Source organism: Muscardinus avellanarius (genome assembly GCF_963383645.1).
Source record: "Muscardinus avellanarius genome assembly, chromosome: 4".
In the NCBI taxonomy this organism is placed as follows: Eukaryota; Metazoa; Chordata; class Mammalia; order Rodentia; family Gliridae; genus Muscardinus; species Muscardinus avellanarius.
The window spans coordinates 1,692,598-1,705,596 of NC_137789.1; the positions used below are offsets into that span (position 1 = coordinate 1,692,598).

At 43.8% G+C, this 12,999-nt stretch overlaps 1 pseudogene across 1 annotated transcript; it reads right to left on the bottom strand.

Moving 5' to 3' along the window:
• Positions 1-997: 997 nt before the first annotated feature.
• On the bottom strand, positions 998-5,056 carry LOC308261970 (cyclin-dependent kinase-like 3; annotated as a pseudogene). Its single transcript has 3 exons — positions 4,525-5,056; positions 2,394-2,541; positions 998-2,128 (listed from the first exon to the last, which is right to left on the bottom strand). The product of its transcript is annotated as a cyclin-dependent kinase-like 3 (transcript).
• Between the last annotated feature and the right edge of the window lie 7,943 nt (positions 5,057-12,999).

Sequence of the window (12,999 nt, forward strand, 5' to 3'; positions counted from 1 at the left end):
CAGGAGTGGTATAGCTGGGTCATTTGGTGGGTCCATTCTCAGTTTTCTGAAGAAGCTCCACACTGATTTCCATAGCAGCTGCATGAATGTGCAATCCTATCAATAGTGTAGAAAAATTTCAATTTCCCCACATCCTCACCAACATTTATTGTTTTATGACTTCTTTTATTTTCCTTTTTTTTTTTTTTTTTGGTGGTACTGGGGTTCCTGGAAGCCCTTCTACCTCCAGGCTACACTCCCAGACCTATTTTATACTTTTTTATGTGGAAACAGGGTCTCTTAAGCCAGCGCGGCTGGCTTCGAACCTGTGCGATCCTCCTGTCTCTGCCTCCCAAGCACGGGGATTACAAGCATGCGCCACCACGCCTGGCGTTTTTTGACTTAATGATTGCCATTCTGATCGGGGCTAGAAAAAAATCTCAGGGTAGTTTTGTTTCTTTGTTTGTTTGGTGTGTGTGTGTGTGTGTGTGTGTGTGTGTGCACGCGCGCGCGCATGCGCATGCGCCCATGTGTGTGGGTACTGGGGATTGAACCCAGGAGCACTCTACCTCCATGCTATACCTTCAGCCTTATTTTTTATTCTTTATTTTGAAACAAGGTCTAAGTTGCGGAGGGCCTCACTTAGTAGCTGAGGTTGGTCCTCCTGTCCCCGCCTTCCAAGTACTGGGATTACAAGCATGCGCTACATGCTTGACTTCAATTGCCCTTTTCTTGAATGGGTTATGTTTAGTGTAATGTCTTTTAAGTTCTTTGTATATTTTAGATATTAGTCCTCTATCAGAGGGATAGCTGGCAAAGATCTCCCATTCTATAGGCTTTCTCTTTAGACCGTTGATGGTTTCCTTTGATGAGAAGAAACCTTTTAATGTCCTCCAACTTATTAATTCTTGTTTTAATTTCCTGAGCTTTGGGGGTCATGTTGAGAAAGATTCTACCTGTGCCTATATGGGGGAGTGTTGGACCTATGCCTTCCTCTAGTAGCTTCACTGCCTCCAGTCTAACTTCCAGGTCTTTGATTGATCTCAACTTGACTCCAGAAAAAAAATCTGTTGCTCTTCAAATTCTTTCCCTCACAATAGCCATCTCCACCCCCTTGCTTCTCTTGATTTGGGTCCCCATTAAGTAAAGTTGGTATTTTAAATGATTCTGTTTTCTACGATTCCCTCCTCAGCGTTTTTATCTGTTTAATTCCATTGCCTTGGGCTCCTTTACCTGCACTGCGAGGGGCATCTCTGGTAAGTGGAACTCCTTCCAGCCTGATCTGGAGAAGCTCAGCTTCTGCTTGCTCCCGCTAGCCACCTGGTCACTGTGACCTGCTCGGTGACCGGTGAACACGCTCTTCTCCACGTGGTTTTGAGCGGGGCCCGTGTCCTCTTGCTTGCTGTTAGATACAACTTGTCCAAGAGCTTGTGAAGAAGTATGTCTCTTTTTTACTCTTTCAGCTAACCTTGGGTTTGCAATGGGAGAGACTTGAATTAAGATTTGCAGCCATCAAATTACTGCTAGTTAGATTGATGGGCGGCATTGTCATGCAGCCTCCAGAGTGTGCGTCTTCTTTCACACCAGTGGAGGGGGTGCTGGGTTCAGCGGGTCTCGTGGGAGGGGTGGTCTGCAGGTCCAGCTCTGTCGTCTTGGGACGCAGAAGGAGCGCTCTCGGAGGCATCCTGCCAGCCCCGTCCACCTTCATACTCGGTCTTCCTCGGTTCTAAGATGTCTCCCTTTCCTCCTTTGACTTTAACAACTCTGACTTTGATCTCCTTGGACTTCTTCTCTTTTCCTATCTCCTTTGCCAAAACGGATGTGGTGAGCAATGTATTGGTAAACATTGTTTTTCTTTCATCCTTCATAAATTCATTGTCTTTGAAATTCTCCTTTGGCTTTACAAATGAATTGACTTTTGCTTCTCGTAGCAACTTAGCTTTTAGTTCTGGTAGGAATTTTTCTAAAAGGCCGTCTCTAGTAAAATATTCATGATGCAAAAGATCAGTAGATGATACTCTCTCAGCAGGATCAATTTGTAAACAAGTATGAGCTATGTCTGCCAGCAACCCATTAAGCTTTGGATACTTTTTCCTTCCGGTTTTGAGGTGTTGAACTTGAGGCAGGTCACCCCAGCAAAAGTAGGGCTCTTGGTAAGTGAGGAGACAGATTGCCGTGTGTGTGTGTGTGTGTGTGTGTGCGCACGCACACGCACACACACGCGCACACACACACACACGCTGCTGGTGATGGAACCCAGGGGCTTTCTATCTCTGGGCTACACTCCCAGATCCATTTTATATTTTCTTTGGAAACAGGGTCTCACTAAGTTGCTGAGAGCCTCACTAAGTAGCTCAGGCTGGCTTCAAACTTGCGCGATCCTCCTGTCTCGGCCTCCCAAGTTCTGGGATTACAAGCATGTGCCACCAATCCTGGCTTAGATCACCTACTTTTAAGACAATTTTATGGAGTAAGTCCAAGTCAGAAGTGCTAGGAAGGTAGGGGTTCCCGGTGTCCACCTCAATGATCATGCAACCCAGAGCCCAGATGTCCACAGGCTTTCTGTAAGATGTTTCTTTTTTAAAATTTTACAATATATATTTTTTAATTATTTGACATCTCAATGAAATACGAGACTTGTGAGGATATCCAAGCACACATCATCCAATTAGCCATTATCCATTCCCCATCCCATTCCCTCCCACTCCCTCGATCCTATGCTTGAGTTAGTGCTTAACTTTGATGTATTTGCTTAAGTACATCATGTGCTTTAAAGCGATTCCATCTTCCCCCATCCCATCCCCTCTGATAGGTTACCTTAATTGCTCTTCCATAGGGCCCTTTCTTCCACTAGATTTCCTCCTATTATCTATTTCTTCCTAGTTTTTGCATATTAGGGAAAGCATCTGATTTTTTATTTTCTGTGACATTTACGTGTGGATGCCGCATTGCAGGTTCCGATCCCACTCTTGAAGGCACCGGATCCGGCCTGGCCACCCGGCAGACTCTGATCCCAGCCTCACTAGCTCCTGCACCGGCCTTGCCTCATGGCAGGCTCTGATCCCAGCCTCGGAGGCCCAAGCACCAGCCTTGCCTTAAGGCAGGCTCTTATACCGGCCTCGCTGGCTCCAGCAATGGCTTCACCGCATGGCAGGCTTCGATCCTGGCCTCAGAGGCCCCAGCACCAACCTTGCCTCATGGCAGGCTCCGTTTCCGGCCTCGCTGGCCCCAGCACCGTCCTCACCCCTTGGCAGGCTCCGATCATGCCCTCGGAGGTCCCAGTACTGGCCTTGCCTCACGGCAGGCTGTGATCCCAGCCTTGCTGGCCCCAGCACCGGCCTTGCCTCTCGGAAGGCTCCGATCCCAGCCTCGCTGGTCCCGGCACCAGCCTCACCTCTCGGCAGGCTCCAATCCCAGCTTCGGAGGCTCCACACAGGCCTTGCCTCATGGCCGGGTATGATCCCGGCCTCAGAAGCCCCTGCACTGGCCTTGCCTCACCAAAGGCTCCATCCCCAGCCTCGCTGGTCCTGGCACGGCCTCACCCCTCAGCAGGCTCCAGTCCCGGACTCAGAGGTCCCAGCACAAAGCCTCACCCTTCGGCAGGCCCCAATCCTGGCCTCGGAGGCCCCAGCACCAGCTTTGCTTCATGGCAGGCACCGATCCCAACCTCGGAGGCCCCAGCACCGGCCTTGCTTCACGAAAGGTCTGATCCTGGCCTCGCTGGTCCCGGCACCGGCCTCAACCCTTGGCAGGCTCTGCTCACGGCCTCGGAGGCCCCAGGATAGGCCTTGCCTCATGGCAGGCTCCGATTCCAGCCTCAGAGGAACCAGCACCAGCCTTGCCTCACAGAAGTCTCTGATCCCAGCCTCGCTGATCCCGGCACCAGCCTCACCCCTCAGCAGCCTCCGATCCTGGCCTCAGAGGCCCCAGCACTAGCCTTACCTCACGGAAGGCTCCGATCCCGGCCTCACTGATCCCGGCACCGGCTTCACCTCTCAGCAGGCTCCGATCCTGGTCCCAGAGGCCCCAGCACTGGCTTCACCCCTCGGCAGGCTCCAATCCCGGCCTCGGAGGCCCCAGCACCAGCCTTGCCTCATGTCCAGCACCGATCCCAGCTCGGAGGCCCCAGCACTGGCCTTACCTCACAGAAGTCTTCAATCCCGGCCTCGCTGGCCCCAGCATCGGCCTCACCCCTCGGCAGGCTACAATCATGGCCTCGGAGGTCCCAGTACTGCTGGGCTCCCTCCAACACGCCCAGATCATCTTTCTTACAGGGTATGTTGTTAAGAGTTCCCCAGCATGCATGGCTGAAGCAGTCTTTTCTCTAATCTCTTCTGGGATGTTCTTCCAAAAATCACTTTTCTTGCTTGGCGGGCCCCTCCTTGTCATCTTGCTTCTAATTCCGCCATTACCCGCTCTCTCTCTAGATAGGACGTCACTGCTGGAAATGTCTCCTTAAGTTGTTCCGATCAAATATTAAACCAAAATCTGGTGTCCAGGGCTTCTCCAAGGAATGCGTGTCCTTTTCAGCAGCTGCCATCTTGCCAGCTCTCCCAAGATGTGTCTTTTAACACAAGTTCTGGAGCTCTGTACCAGCACGTGGCCACATCGTCTGTGTAAATGTCCCCAGGAGCTGCTAGTGTCCATGCAAAACCAAAGTCACAGAGCTTAGTAATTCCTGACTGTGTGACTAAAATATTCTCAGGTTTTATATCTCGATGGATAATAATATTATTGTGAAGATATTCAATTGCTCGAAGGATCTGGAAGAGGTATTTTCTAAGTCGTTTACTCTCTAGTCCATGACAATAATGTTGTAACTCGTCTAATACGGTGTGGTCAATAAATTTGAACACCAAATGAATTTTCTTTTTCTGTCTAAAATCTTCAGATTGACCAGATGTTCATGACAAAATTTATTTCTCTCATTGCAATTTTGTTGACAGATTTTACTGGCTTTTCATAGGATATTTTAGTGGCCAATATCTGCTCCGTGTCCTTATGTGTTACACTTCATGACTGTTCCGCAGCTCCCCTCGCCCACTTTTCCAAGGGTCTCATACATCTCCATTTTCAGGCCCAGGTTCTACTTCCCACATCCCGCCGCGGACTGGCACTACGCCCTCCCGGGGTTGATCCTCCTGGCCAAAGCCACCTCAGTCCATCCTGAGTCCCAGCCCGACCGCGGGACACCACTCACCCTCCACAGGTGATCCCTGCCGGCTTTGGGCCGCCAGCTCTACCTATGTATTTTTGTCTCTGTGCCTTCAGTTCTATTCCACTGGTTATATGTGTCTGTTTTTATGCCAGTATCATGCTGTTACTGTTACTGTCTCTCTGAAGTACAATTTTAAACTGGGTATTATAATGCCTCCCACATTGCTTTGTTGGCTTAAAACTGCTTTAAATTTTCTGGGTCTTTTACTCTGTCAAATGAATTTTAAAACTGTTTTTCCTAGATCTGTTGAAAACGCCATTGGGTTTTATAGGGCTTAAATTGAACCTGTAGATCTAACTTAATATTAATGGTCACCTTACTATTAATGCTGCCACCCCATGAAAATGGGAGGTCTTTCTTCTTCAATTTCTTTCTTCAATGTGCTACAGTTTTCATTGTAGAGGTCTTTTACCTCCCTGCTTAGATTAGTTCTTAGGTATTTTTGTTTGTTTGTTTGTTTGTGTGTGGTGCTGGGAATTGAACCCAGGGGCATTCTACTTCTGAGCTACATCCCCAACCCTATATTCTATTCTTTATTTTAGAACAAGGTCTCAACAAGTTGTGGAGGTCTTCCCAAAGTAGCCGAGGCTGGCCAAGGACCCTCAATCCTCCTGTCTCAACCTCCCAAGTACTGGGATTACTAGCGTACACCACCACACCCCGCTTCCGGGTACATTTTTTAATTCGTGTGTGTGTGTGTGTGTGTGTGTGTGTGTGTGTGTGTTTTAAGATTTTTTTGTGCTTTAAGATTTTTTGTGCTTTAAGATATTTTAGACGATTATGGATGAAATTGTTTTCCTGATTTTTCACTGGATTCACTATTGGTATATAGAAAGGCCACTGGTTTTTGTATGTTGATTTTTACATCCTGCTGCTTTTCTGACTTTTTTATGAGCTCTGTAAGTCCTTTGCTAGAGCTTTTTGGATCTTCTAAGTGTATGATCACATCACCTGCAAACAATGATAGTTTTACTTCTTCCCTTCCTGTATCCCTTTTATTTGCTTATCTTACATAATTGCTCTGGCTAAAATGTCAAGTACTACATTGAACGGGAGTGGTGAGAGTAGATGTCTCTGGTCTTATTCCTAATTTTAGAGGAAATAGTTTCTGTTTTCCTCCGGGCACTATAATGTGGGCTTTGGGTTTGTCCTATATAGCCTTTACAGTGTTGAGGTATGTTCCTTAGATCCCTAGCTTCTTCGGCATCTTTATCATGAATAGGTGCAGTTATTGTTTGAATTTAAAAATGTCCCATAAACCTCATTTGTTGGAGAAGGCAGTGATGTTTGAAGGTGGGACTTGGCTGCCAGGGAAAGCTCCTAAGGGAATGTAGCAGGGGACAGTGTTTTCCTAGCCTGACTGCTGCAGCTTTCTTTCTTTCTCTTTTTCTCCCTCCCCCTTCCTTTCCCTTTCCCTTTCTCCCCCTCCTGCCCTTCCTCTCCCTCCCACCATCCCTCTTACCCTCCCCCTCTCTGTCTTTCTCTCTCTCCCCTGCCTCCATGAGCTGACAAGCTCTCATCCTCTCTCTGCCCCCCACCATGACACCCTGAAATCTGCCATGTGGGCCAGTGAACTCTGAGACCTCTGAGAACTGTAAGAAAATAAATCTTTCTTCATCTTAGTCGATCTTATCAGATATTCGGGTTGCAGTGGTAAGAATGATGACTGAAATGGGTGCTAAATGTTGTCAAAGGCTTTTTTGTGCATCTATTTAGATAATTAAATGATTGTTGCATTTGATTCTACTTATGTGGTGAATTACACTTACTGATTTGTATGTGTTGAGCCATCCTTGCATCCCTGGAATGAAACCTACTTAATTGTGATATACAATCTTTTTAATGTGATTTGCAAATATTTCATTAAGGATTTTGCATCTATAATATGTGGGAAATTGGTCTGTAGTTTTTCACTCCCTGATGTGTCCTTATCTGGTTTTAGTATCAGAGTGATACTTGCATCCTAGAATTAACTTGGAAGTGTTCCACCTCTATTTTATGGAATAATTTGAAGAACACTGGCACTAGTTCTTGTTTTAATGTCTGGTAGAATTCTGCGGAGAATCCATCTGGTCTGGGACTTTAATTTGTTGGAAGGCTTTTGTTACTGTCTTGGTTTTGGTAGTTTTTCTGCACTGGTAGGCATACAGAGGATGGCTTATAATTCCACCTTCTTGAAGTGTCTTTGCTGGGTTTGAGGTTAGGGTTAAATTGCCATCATAGATGTGCTGGGGAGCAATTCCTCAGTATTTATGTGGAAGAGCACGTGTATAACTGGTGTCCTTTCATCCATAAACTTAGTGCAGAATGGCAGAAATCAATCAGGGACTGAAGACTTCTTGCTGGTGAGATTTTTTTTTTCCATAAAGGATTCGATATCATTAACAAGGCACGTGGCTTTAAAATTTCATTTGGATGAGATAGCTTGGTTGTTTTTCAAGATTTTGTTGATGTAATGAGGAATCTCAAGTGTTTCAAAAGAGAGCTACTCATAAAAAGCTTCTTACTTTAAAGGTCTGCAAGATCTGTGGATATCGCCATTTTAATTTCTGATACTGAAAATGTGAAGTTTATTTCTCTGCCTTTGGTTTCTTTCACTGGATATTATCAATATTGTGAGTCTCTCCAAAGAATCAGCCATTAGCCTGGATGACTTGGTGAGCTCTTGCTTTGTTTCGTTCTTCAGTGTCAAGGACTCCTGCAATCTTCTTTATTGTTCACTCATCCTTTCTTGGGTGAATTTTCCATTCTTTTTCTAGCTCCCTGAAGGTAATTTAGGTGTTCCTCTACCTTTTCACCTTTTACTAAAAGTCTGACAAGCTAGGTACTTTGGAGGAAGCACTCTGCCGTGTTCTAGCCACCTATTTTGATATATCCCATCTTCATTATCATCCTGACATCAATATTTCCTCATTTCTGTCAAGGATTCTCTTTCCTGTAATCAGTTATTGAGAAATACTCTGCTTCACTTCCAAGAGCTTGAAAGTTTCCTTGTTCACAATATTCTCAAGCTTAATTACATTGTAACAGAGAAGGATAGCCAATAGTTTCTTTTTTTTTAAATTTATTTATTTTTATTGGTGCACTGTATTCATACATCATAGTAGGATACATACTTTTGTAGACATACATGCACACTTTTCCCAGTCAGCCCCCACCCAATCCCCACCCCATTCTCTCCCTATCCCTCCCTCCCATGCTTGGCTTAGTAGTTGACATCTAGTATTATGGCAATTTATCTAAAATTAAAAATGATAATCTCACATAACAGTTTCATTTGTCTGATACCAAGCTTTTGATGACTTAAAGATAACATTTCAATATTTCTTTTTGCTTTCTTTCTTACCAGAGAATATTTTTTTTTCTATTTTTTAGGTGAAACTATCATATATTTATATATTTATTTTTCAGAAAAAAATCTATCCTAATATGGAATATGGACTCTAGGTACCCAAAACGATCTTGAAAAAGAACAAAGCTAGGAGATATATATTTTCTGATTTCAAACCATATAAAGCTACAATAATTGAAACAGTGTAGTACTATTCTAAAGGCAGATATATAAACCATGGAAGTTAAATAAAAGCCTAGAGCTAAATTCTTCCCTATATTGTCAAGTTATTTTTGACAAGGTTTCCACAAACATTTGGTGGTGGAAATATTAATCTTTTAACTAAATATTGTTAAAAAATAATAATTACATGGAAAAGAATAAAATTGGACCCTTACCTAATCCCATATACAAATTTCAATCACGTCAACTTCAAGGATTCTTGCGTTATACCATGTTAATTCTGTGAGCATATCATGTGCCTCATGAAGCATGCATACTTAGTAATTTCTGACTTGATGTTATTCCGTGTACCAATGATGCTCTTCAGATCTTCCATAGCAGAAGTTGGCATATAGGAAGCCATGGACAGATCCAACTGTGTCTAGAGAAGCCCTTCCTAGAACACAGCAACAATGTCTTACTTAAACAGGTAGTTTTGAGAACACAGATATGGCCTATAATGCTAAAAATCACTTATCAGCAGGTCCCTTTCCAAAAATGTTTGACATCCCTGGTGTGTGGACAAGTTTTGTTTCCTTTCTGTAGCTCTATGTTTAGAAGCTATGAAACTGTGCATTGCCAACATTTCTAGGTTTCTCAAGTTTTATTCTATAAATGTTTTCATTTGTTATTTGGTGTTAAAACACTGATATTATGACATCTCCCTAGTACTCTTATTTGTTCATCTCAATAAAGTATTGTTGTTCACATCAATAAAGCCTTAACATTTATTTTACCTGTCTGCATATATGTCCTTTGAGTAGTGGTTAAATATACCATTTTCTGTATTTGATTTCCTAACTTACTGTGATCTTATTTTAAGCATGTCTCTAATAAACAGAAAGCACTATTTTTGCTTAACTGAATGGCTTAGGTTGCAAATTGTGGCTGTTTAATGATAATGTAATTAATAACATAGATTTTCAATCTCTGTTTCACTAAATGTTCCATGTCAAAAAAACAACTGTACATTCAAATGTGGCCAAAGAAATAATACAGAGAGCTCCTGTGTACCCTTTGTTCAGTTACTCCAAATGATAACCACTTGCAAAACCACAGTATATATCACAAGGGAGGTAGTGACATAGTATGGTTAGAGATAAGTGCTATCAGCACAAGTGTTCATCACATGGACACACTCATCTCTTTTCCATCTAGCTCCCAAGTCCTTGACCCTCTACCAAAGCAAAAGTCATTGGTGGGTGAATTCGCTCGAACCACCCCCTCATGTTACCCCTCGGTAACGTGAGGCTGTAATTATCTTCTGTATTTCCATCTTTTTTTTAACCTTAACATATTTTATTTGGCACCCACGCGAGGCTATCTTTCAAGCCAAAGGGGACTCCAGCCGACAGTGGCCCGAAAGTCACTGCATCTTGAAGATCAGTAACCTTCCCCCAAACGGGACCAGATCCTGGCGAATGACTGGATGCCCAGCGCCAACGGGCTCTCTGGAACCGTGGAGACCCCCCCCCCCCGCCAGGGACTAGCTATGGCAGAATCTCCAGGGGAGGGGAAAATTCCCCATTAAATAGCATAGACGTGATAGGCCCAATGAGTGCCCGTCCATTCTGCCCACATCAGAGATGGGACACTCTTTAAAAGCCCTATACAAAGTTAAATCTAAAAAAAAAAAAAGGTCCATGGCCCACCTTCAGAAAGCTCCCCAAACAGGAGACACCAGCCAGCAACCATTTCTAAAATGGTCGTAAGGTTTTTTTCGGTAGCTGGAAACAGGTTCTAGGGAGATGAGCTAGCTTCCTTTTAGCGGCAGTGTCTAGGAGCATTGCCAGTAGCAACCACGGCCATGTGTACCCTGTGGGTCTGTAAAATATGGCAGTTTGTAGGCCTCAGTAGTCCTGAACTCCCAGCAGCAATAGCCCGAATGGGTAAGCTTCTCCAAAAGCTCAAGAAAAAACCTTAGTCAAAAGTGTCAGCCAGAGGCTTCCGGGAAGATGGCGACCGAGAAAAGTGGGACTTAAGAGCCCCACTAACAACCAATCTCCATTACCACAAAATCAGCGCCCTTCATAGCCAGAAAACACCATCACCAGAGAAACAAACAAACAAAAAATCACCAGGCTCCAGAGAGGAAGGGGACTCAGAACGGAGCTCAGAGCCACAGAGGAGATACGCCGGCCTCATGCCCGAGGACGCGGCAGCAGCACCTTACTGCCGGCGTAAGCGGCGAGTTCACCGGAGGGTTACAGCGAGACAAGGTGAGCTGCTGCGGAGCAGCCAGGCGGGATTTTTTGGCTCAGGGAGCATCTAAAGCTCCTAGTGGCTGAGCTCAGCACACGCAGCAGGGACTCAGAGCGGAGCTCAAAACCAGAGAAGAAATACGCCAGCCTCACGGCCGAGGGCGTGGCAGCAGCGCCATATTGCAACCGGCGGCAGCAGCAGCGAATTCACTGAGTCCACTACAGCTCCATCTGCGTACTCAACAACAGTGAGTCAAATTGCGGACCCCAGAGGAGAAATTCCAGTACTGTACTCCCAGGGACTTGACTCAGTGGGCGAGTGGCGGTGGCAGAGATATCACACCAAGGGAGAATGCGCAACCTGGCACCCCCACCCCATAGTCTAAAGCAGCCTCTTTCGACTCCCTGGGTCTGAGACTCTGTGATACAACCCAGTAAAGGAGTAGTGGGGTCTGAGATACCACAGACTCGAGATCCAGAACACCTTAAGTGAAGTCATCGTGACCCAAGGGAAGAACCCAGAGAAGGCACAAACTTCCGAAATCATGGGAAAGAGGAATAACAATGGAGCAATGAATGCCCACAACCCCACAACATCAGAACCCGATAAAACAGAAATTCAGAGATTTCTAGAAGATCAAATCAGGAAAATAACTGTAGAAATAATAGAGGTGTTTTGAAAAGAATTCAGAGAGAGCCAAAAAGAGATAAAGGATGCAATTAATGAAGTAAAGGCCTCAATTCAAAGTACAAACAACCGATTAGACCACATGGGGAATAGAATCTCGCTCTTGAAGATGATCATTCCAAAAATGAACGCATAGTTTCTAATCTAGAAAAAAAATATCTGACAGCAGGAATCTGACATTGAAGAAATATGGGTCCATTTTAAGAGAGCTAACCTAAGAATAATTGGAATCGAGGAGGGAAAAGAAGGTGAAACCAAAGGGATCAACAATCTCTTCAAGGAAGTAATAGCAGAAAATTTTCCAAACATAGAGCAAGAGGTTGATACACAGGTCCAGGAAACTTATAGAACTCCCTTTAGACAGGATCGGAGAAGAGGATCCCCACTCCACATAATTGTCAAAATGACCACTGTGGAAGCCAAGCAGAGAATCTTGAAGGCAACAAAAACAAAGGGCCAAGTGACATTCAGAGGCAAACCGATTAGAATCACTCCAGATTTCCCAAACCAAGTCATGAGAGCCAGAAGGGCTTGGAGTAACATATTCCAAACTCTGAAAGAAAACGACTTCCAGCCAAAAATTTCCTACCCAGCAAAACTTTCTATCAAATTAGATGGGGAAATAAGAAGCTTCCATGACAAACAGAAACTGAAGGAATTTATGTCTTCAAAACCAGCGCTAGAGAAAATACTCAGAGATTAACTACAAAGAAGAAATAGGTAACACACACCAGAACCAGAGAAACAAGATTTTCCATCCAACAGACAACTAAGATTAGTTATCTGTGGAGATTTATTATTTATGTTAGTCTTTTACCTATCTCTAAATTGTATTGTTTGCTTTTATTGTTGCTAATTTTTAAGATTTCTAGTTGTAATATTAATATACCTTCAGATATAGCATTTAGAAATATTTTATCCCATTCTATCAGTAACTTTTAACTCTGTTTACATTGTCTTTGGATATACAATATTTTTTAAGGGAGTTTGTATACTCTTCTGTTGCCTGTGCCATTGAAATCATATCCAAGAAATCACTGCCAATTTCAATGTTGTGAGGTTTTATGACCCAGATTTTCTTCTAAAAGTTTATAATCTTAAGATTTATATTTAGGTCTTTTATCTATTTTGAGTTAATATTTGTATATGGGATTAGGTAAGGGTCCAATTTTATTCTTTTTCATGTAATTATTCTTTTTCAACAATATTTAGTTAAAAGATTATTATTTCCCCCACCAAATGTTCATGGAAACCTTGTCAAAAATAACTTGACAATATATGGAAGAATTTAGCTTTAGGCTTTTATTTAACTCCAATACTTTATATATTTGCCTTTAGAACAGTATTACACTGTTTCAAT